Source organism: Bison bison, unplaced genomic scaffold (assembly GCF_000754665.1).
Source record: "Bison bison bison isolate TAMUID 2011002044 unplaced genomic scaffold, Bison_UMD1.0 scf7180017864346, whole genome shotgun sequence".
NCBI classification, from domain to species: Eukaryota; Metazoa; Chordata; class Mammalia; order Artiodactyla; family Bovidae; genus Bison; species Bison bison.
Window position 1 is genome coordinate 3057337 of NW_011494918.1, and position 8350 is coordinate 3065686.

Below are 8350 nucleotides of genomic sequence, written 5' to 3' on the forward strand. Positions count from 1 at the left end.
AGTCAAGGCTATGGTTTTTCCAGTGGTCATGTATGGATGTGAGAGTTGGACTGTGAAGAAAGCTGAGCGCCGAAGAATTGATGCTTTTGAACTGTGGTGTTGGAGAAGACTCTTGAGAGTCCCTTGGACTCCAAGAAGATCCAACCAGTCCATCCTAAAGGAGACCAGTCCTGGGTGTTCATTTGAAGGACTGATGTTGAAGCTGAAACTCCAATACTTTGGCTACCTCATGCGAAGAGTTGACTCATTGGAAAAGACCCTAATGCTGGGAAGGATGGGGACAGGAGGAGAAGGGGACGACAGAGGATGAGATGGGGCTGGATGGCATCACTGACTCGATGGACATGGGTTTGGGTAGACTCCAGGAGTTGGTGATGGACAGGAAGGCCTGGTATGCTGTGATTCATGGGGTCCCAAAGAGTCGGACATGACTCAGCGACTGAACTGAACTGAAACCAGGGTTCAGGTAGAAGCATCATTTGGCTAGTGACAGCTGTATAAAATAGAGCCAACAATTGTTAAAAATCAGCTAATCTGGAGATGAATAGAAAGATTTAACATAGTATTTGCCCTGACATTACCCAGAGATCAGTTTTATAAGATACAAAGACATGTTTATCTACATACATAAAGAATAATAGAGAATTTTTGAAATACATATTCTTATAAATGTTTTAAATCTTCAGAATATTCCTAGCTAAACACATTCCTAGCTCTGTGTTTCAACATAAATGAATCCCATAAAACTAATATTTAATGGAAAACATACTAGTTGTAAAAGAATACGTGCCACCTGATGCCAGTTATGTAAATTTTAAATCCTTGTATATCAATACCCTGCTTAAGAATGAAACAGAAAAACCAATATAATATTGTAAAGTAATTAGCCTCTAATTAAAATAAATAAAATTAAACTTTAAAAAAAAAGAATGAAACAGAAGAAGCCTCCAATGTTCCTCTATTTTTCTTTTTCCCAATAAGGAGTCTTATTTTGGATTTTATATTTATTATTCCTTTGGTTTTTATAAGCTTCACTACTTGTGTGCGTGCATGTGTGCTGAGTCATTTCTGTCATTTCTTTGCAAACTTTATGCAATTCTTTGTGACCTTATGGACTGTAGCCCACCCGGCTCCTCTGTCCACGGGATTCTCCAGGCAAGAATTCTGGAGTACCTGGGTTGCCATGCCCTCCTCCAGGGTCATTATTTGTGTGTATCTTATCAAATATCTGAAGTGCAATTAAATTAGATAGAAAATAAAGAGGATTCAAGCCTTGGAAGAAGGAACCACAATGGGTGAGCGTTCTTCATTCTTCATATCTTCATTCTGAGAGCACTCACCAATCAGACATAGTCAGGCATATGAACATGCTGAAAACCAACCTTATACCTCACTCATCAAGGTACAGTTTAGATCTCCCAGAATGACTAGAAATTGAAGGAATAAATTTCAGAAAGCAGGGAGCATCATCAGGGAAAAACAATCTGCAAATGAATCACATTTCATATCTTTGGTTCACCCTAGTACCTGCTATTGGAGAAGGCAATGGCACCCCACTCCAGTACTCTTGCCTGGAAAATCCCACGGACGGAGGAGCCTGGTGGGCTGCAGTCCATGGGGTCACTAAGAGTCAGACACGACTGAGCGACTTCACTTTCACTTTTCACTTTCATGCATTGGAGAAGGAAATGGCAACCCACTCCAGTGTTCTTGCCTGGAGAATCCCAGGGAAGGGGGAGACTGGTGGGCTGCGGTCTATGGGGTCGCACAGAGTCGGACACAGCTGAATCGACTTAGCAGCAGCAGCAGCAGCAGTACCTGCTATGTGCTGACTCGAGGGAGGCCAGGGGGAAAATAACAGCTGGAAGTCTAAAAGAATACTGAGCAGAGATTTTAAGAGCCGCCCCACCAGAGGAGGAAAAAACACTGGAAATGACATAAATATTCAAAAATAGGAGACTTTCTAAAAAAATTATGATGTAGCCATATAGTATAACAATGAAGTCATTAAACCAATGTTTTAGACTAGTACTTAATGAATATAGAAATATTCACATGTTTAAATAAACATTCAGTAGCTTTAAAAATGTGTACAGTATGATTCTAACCTTGCAATTAAAAATGCCAAAGAGATAAAACATACAGCAAAATATTAATAGAGATTTTCTGGATGATGAAAATATGCATGCCTTTTATTTCTTTGTGAGTGGCTTATTCTCCATATTTTCTGTAAGGACTCTATATTACCCTTATATTCAGGAAAAATACTATCCTTTGGGGAAAAAACGAGCATATACTATCTACCAGGTGCTCACACAAGGCACTACTTCAAAGGACTCTAGCCTTGCAAAGCGTCTCAAAAACTGTACTTTTGTTCCTCTCCCTTATAAAGAAACTGCAGCCCAGAAAAGTTAAATGATTTGCAAACACGTCAACCGTTTGTAGTGATAAGTAAGCCTTCTGACTGTCAAACCAGTGACTCACTTCTTTGTAAACCAGTTTAGACATAAAATCTTGGTTTATTCCTCATCATCCCTTGTAGAGGAGAGGTTTGTTTCATAAATTGCATTCTTTGGTGTAGTATGGCAGTGCAAAGTGTGTGGGCTTGAGAACGTTAGGTTGGCCCCTACTGAATAGCAATATGAAGGAAGGGAGCAAATGAGAGCTTAGTGAATCGTCGACGCAGGAGAAAAGAAGAAGGAAAAAAGGTGGAAATCTGGAGTACAGGGTTTAAGGCAGAGCCTGAATCCTGGGATGGGATTAAAGTGTGCGGCGGGTAAACAATAGGGATGGCCCACTTAACTGCAGGGGAGGTGGAAACTTGATTGCAGGATTAATGATTCGATGCATTTAACGCAGAACCGGGGTTCCAAATAACCGCAGCAACTAGTACTCTTGCCCAGGAGCCAAGAAATTTGCATGGAAGAGAAGTACTCTTGGAAAGAGCCTAAAATTGTTTGCTGCTGCTGCTGCTAAGTCGCTTCAGTCGTGTCCGACTCTGAGACCCCATAGACGGCCTCCTACCAGGCTCCTCTGTCTCTGGGATTCTCCAGGCAAGAACACTGGAGTGGGTTGCCATTTCCTTCTCCAGTGCGTGAAAGTGAAAAGTGAAAGTGAAGTCACTCAGTCGTGTCCGACTCTTCGAGACCTCATGGACTGCAGCCTACCAGGCTCCTCTATCCATGGGATTTTCCAGGCAAGAGTACTGGAGTGGGGTGCCATTGCCTTCTCCGTAAGTTGGTTAGTCTGTATTTTGGCAGTGGGGGGACAAAATAAAACAGTCTTTCGTCTCCCCGTCGGGGAATCGAACCCCGGTCTCCCGCGTGACAGGCGGGGATACTCACCACTATACTAACGAGGAAAACGACAAGTACGTATGTAAAATTGCTCACTAGGAAGTTACTTCTAAACTGCCATCGTCATTCCTTGAAAAATGGCTGTTATTCAACTTGTCTCTTTACTGTGTCTAGTCTGTCACATTGCAATTGAAACATAATGGGAGCTCTACGTGTAATTTAAACTTTCTAATAGCCAACTTAAAAAGTAAGAAACAGGTGATATTTTTAATAATATATGTGATTTAACCCAAAATTTCGAAATAAGAACTGGATTTTTTTACATAATTTTCAAGCTGGTAAGTATTTTTCATTTACAGATACCACATTTCAACTCAGACGTTAAATTTTCATTAGAAAATAAATGACTAATATTTAGATTTCATGACATTCACAACTGAAATTCAAGTGGATTCATAACGTACCAAGTTGTTCGTAACGTACGTTAACGTTCTGCAATAGGTAAATGGAGTATCTGTTTAACTTTTTACATCAATTTATTTCAATTAATTAATTACAATTAACTAGCCTTTACATGCAGTTCCTCAGACACATTCGCCAGTTTCAAGTGGCCAACAGCTTGTAGCTACCGTATCAGTCTCGGAAGTATAAAACCATGACCCCTTTCTGAAGCTCAGTTTCAGACAGGACATCCGGAAGATCCCAAAGATTTCTCAAGAGTTGAAAGTTTAAAATGGAAGGCAGGAGGGAAGGTAAGAGAGAAAAGAAACGCTTCAGATTCGAATCCCTCCAAAATGTAGCTGGGCAGAGAATGAGGTCAAGGGAGAAAGTGAGGTACGGCTGCAGTTCTAGTTTCAGTTCTCAGTTTCGCTCAGGCTTTAAACTGCAAACTACATCGCACGCTCTACTTCTCTCTCTTAATTTAGTTGGAGTGAAAGAAGGAAAAGATTCCCTGCGTTGGCCGGGAATCGAACCCGGGTCAACTGCTTGGAAGGCAGCTATGCTCACCACTATACCACCAACGCCTGCTTGGCAAGCTTTTCGAATTACACGTATAAGAGTAATAGAGACTATGAATCTGCAAATGTTTTTTAGTACTGTTCTGTGTCTGAAACCCCAAAATACACAGAGCCTTTTCTAGGCGAGGATGGGCCCCGTTCTTACTCCTCTTAATCGGCCCCGCCAACTAAGGACTAGAGCCTGAAACGCAGAGACCACCAGGGGCCTGGAGCTGGAAGGACGGAACAGCGAGAAGCCAGGAGGGAAAGCCAATGCCTCGCTTGGCAGAGCATTTTCTTACCCACGCCCCCGCCTTCTGTCATCCGAACTCCCTGCTCCGCCGCTTGGCGCCGCCCCAGGACTAGATCCACAGGGTGTTGCATTCAGTAAGGGCGATTTGAAGCGAAAGGGCCGAGGGAGAGCAGCCAACAAGGGAGTCCACTCTGGTGTGGCTAGGTCTCCGGAGAAAAGGAGCGAGAGGGACACTGGAGAAATGGATCTTTGCAATTTAGGATGGTGATAACGTAGGAAATAAGAGTCAGAAACAGTTTTATTTTCCCTATTTTGCGAAGAAGTCCAGGGAGGAGTTGTAGTTTAATTTAAAATGAGAAACTAACCATGCTACAGCACTTTTTGACAGTCTTAGAAGAAAATAAGAAAGCCGTTTCTGCGTGTGTCAGGATGGCCGAGCGGTCTAAGGCGCTGCGTTCAGGTCGCAGTCTCCCCTGGAGGCGTGGGTTCGAATCCCACTTCTGACAACATCCAGTTATTTTCTTCGGGCTTTTCTTATTTGTTTCCAATGAACAAGTAGGATTGAATTCGTAGAGAAACGACTATTGATTAATTAACACTTTATTCTTTAATCAACGCTTTATCAACACTTTTTAATGCTCCGTATCTACATATGAAGAATGTGCTTCGCTTTGAATATAAAACTGAATCTATTTGGTTCTATGTATGTGCTGTGTGTTAGTCGCTCAGTCGTGTCTGCCTCTTTGCGACCCCATAGACTGTAGCCCACCAGGCTCCTGTGTCCATGAAATTCTCCAGGCAAGAATACTGGATTGGGTTGCCAATTCCTTCTCCAATTTAGATCTATCCCTAGTTACAATTTTTTCTTTTTTTCCTTTATTATTTTTTTTTTTTCAGTGTTACAGCTCCATTTTATTTAGAAGATAGCAGGAGAGAGAGAGGGTGAGAGAGAGAGAGAGAGAAAAGAGCGCACGCACGCGGGAGAGAGAGTCCCTCTTTTTTTCCTTTAGACTCCAGTCTCTCAGTGCTTATTCACCTCCTGGAGAAAAGCCCTCAATCCAGATCTCTTAAACTGCAATTGACCCGAGTCTTTTTGTGCTCAAGATTGTAGTGTCAAGCTTTGGTGAGACTCTGATTCCCCACCATCTTGCCAAACTGCTCCCACCACCAATTTTTATTCAAAAGGCTTGCTGTACCATCAAAAACCAGGGAAAGAAATCAACATACCAAACCCAGGGGAAAGTAATAGAAAGGGAAAATAAACGCATGGAGTTGTTTCAAGAACTTTTTCTTCAAGACCTAAACAAGCCACTTTCTCATTTGAGAGGAACTGGTTATAGAAAAATGTTGTCCTTTGCAGAAGAGAGAAGAACTGTCAATCCGAAGAGGCTGAATGTGTGAGGTTCATAAGCATGAAGATGGAAGGATCTTTAGGTTGGTTAGTGAAAGTTTACATTCTTTGTTATTTACTAGACTATAACCTTGGGAAATGTATTTGACTTTTCTGAGTGTTAGTTTGCTTGTTGTAAAATGGAGACAGAATTGTTGTGAGGATTGAGCGAGATGACCTAGGAGCTTATTAGAAATACACATCTCAGGCTGCACCTCTGATTTATTGAATCCACATTTTATAAGATTCTCAAATGATTCTCACGCATAATAAAGTTTGAAAGCACTGGTCTGTCTAATTTAAATCTTTAACTTGGAATATCCTTTCCCTTGCCACCTTTTACTCTGTATCATTTGAGCACTTGCAGTATGCCAGTCTGCTTAAAACAGAGACAAAAAGTTAAATTAGATACTGTGTCTAAACTAAAGAAGGTAAGAGTGTATCCATAAGAGAGACAGCGAAAAAATAACAAAGCTGAGCCTTAACCACATGATCAAGATTAAGATCACCAGAGTTGAGTCATATTGGCATCACATACCTCCTGATATAATGCAATAAGATGGGCATTTCACCCTGTGATATACTGCCCCCAAACCCCCACTCTAATCATGAGAAGTCTGACAAACCCAAATTGGGCGACAATCTGCTTCCCTGGTAGCTCAGCTGGTAAAGAATCCACCTGGGTTGGATCCCTGGGTTGGGAAGATGCCCTGGAGAAGGGAAAGGCTACCCACTCCAGTATTCTGGCCTGGAGAATTCCATGGACTGTATAGTCAGTCAGTCCATGGGGTCACAAAGAGTCAGACACGACTGAGCGACTTTCATGTATTTTCTGCCAAATACCTAACCAGTGCTTATCAAAATGTGAAATTTGGGGGGACACTGCTTTATTTCTTTATTTATTCATTCATTCATTTTTGGCCATGCTGAGACTGCATTGCCGCACATGGGCTTTCTGTCATTGCAGAGAGTGGCAGACTATTCTCTAGCTGGGCTTCTCCCTGCAGAGCAGAGGATCTATGTGCTCCAGCTTCAATAGTTGCAGCACAGGGACTCATTAGTTGTGGCTCAAGGGCCCTAGAGCGTGCAGGCGTGGGTAGTCGTGGCCTGTGGGCTCAGTAGTTGCAGAGCTTGGGCTTAATTGTTCCAAGGCTCCATGTAAGACCTTACCATTAAGAGAAGGTGGATGAAGGATATACAGTGATTTTCTGTAGTATCTTTACAATTCTCTGTCAGTCTAAAATTATTGCAAAATAAAAAGGTCTTAACAACAACAACAAAAAACTTAACAGTGGTTACCTGTTAGGAATAGTAGCAGTTGGGAGTGGGGCAAGGAACTGCTATTATTCTTGTTCTGCCTCCCCACCCCCACCACCACGAGGCTTGTGGGATCTTAACTCCCTCTAGCAGGGACAGAAACCCAGCCAAGGCAGTGGAAGTAGAGAGTCCTAACTACTGGACCACCAGGGAGTTCCCAAAACTGCTGATTTTTCATTGGAAGGGTTGTAGGAAGTTTTGATTTTTTAAATAATGGAATGTATTTTGTTTCAATATTTTGGGAAACAAATTAATATTGTAATCACAAAACTTGTGATTACAGTCATCAAACTAAGACTATATATACACAATACAATGACATTTAAATACCATGCTGTCCTCCAACCCAGGGATCAAACTGCATCTCCTGCATTGCAGGGGGATTCTTTAACTCTGAGCCACCAGGGAAGCCCATTAACAGGAAACAATCCCCAAAGTATCTAAAGCATCAGCAACAGTCATTCAGAAGTAGATGAAGTAGTTCAGTTCAGTTCAGTTCAGTCGCTCAGTTGTGTCCGACTCTTTGCGACCCAATGAATCTCAGCACACCAGGCCTCCCTGTCCATCACCAACTCCTGGAGTTTACCCAAACTCATGTCCATCGAGTTGGTGATATCATCCAGTCATCTCATCCTCTGTCGTCCCCTTCTCCTTCTGCCTCCAATCCCTCCCGGCATCAGGGTCTTTTCTAATGAGTCAACTCTTCACATGAGGTGGCCAAAGTATTGGAGTTTCAGCTTCAACATCAGTCCTTCCAATGAACACCCAGGACTGATATCCTTTAGGATGGACTGGTTGGATCTCCTTGCAGTCCAAGGGACTCTCAAGAGTCTTCTCCAACACCACAGTTCAGAAGCATCAATTCTTCAGTGCTCAGCTTTCTTCACAGTCCAACTCTCACATCCATACATGACCACTGGAAAAACCATAGCCTTGACTAGATGGACCTTTGTTGGCAAAGTAATATCTCTGCCTTTCAATATGCTATCTAGGTTGGCCATAACTCTCCTTCCAAGGAGTAAGCATCTTTTAATTTCATGGCTGCAATCACCATCTGCAGTGATTTGGGAGCCCAGAAAAATAAAGTCTGACACTG

The 8350-nt window shown here is 42.3% G+C and overlaps 3 non-coding genes across 3 annotated transcripts; 1 reads left to right on the forward strand and 2 right to left on the reverse strand.

Moving 5' to 3' along the window:
• Positions 1 to 3289: 3289 nt before the first annotated feature.
• On the reverse strand, positions 3290 to 3361 carry TRNAD-GUC. Its single transcript has one exon. It is a non-coding gene; the product is annotated as a tRNA-Asp (tRNA).
• Positions 3362 to 4249: 888 nt separating this feature from the next.
• Positions 4250 to 4321, reverse strand: TRNAG-UCC. The gene has a single exon. It is a non-coding gene; the product is annotated as a tRNA-Gly (tRNA).
• A 649-nt stretch (positions 4322 to 4970) lies between these two features.
• Positions 4971 to 5053, forward strand: TRNAL-CAG. The gene has a single exon. It is a non-coding gene; the product is annotated as a tRNA-Leu (tRNA).
• Positions 5054 to 8350: the final 3297 nt, after the last annotated feature.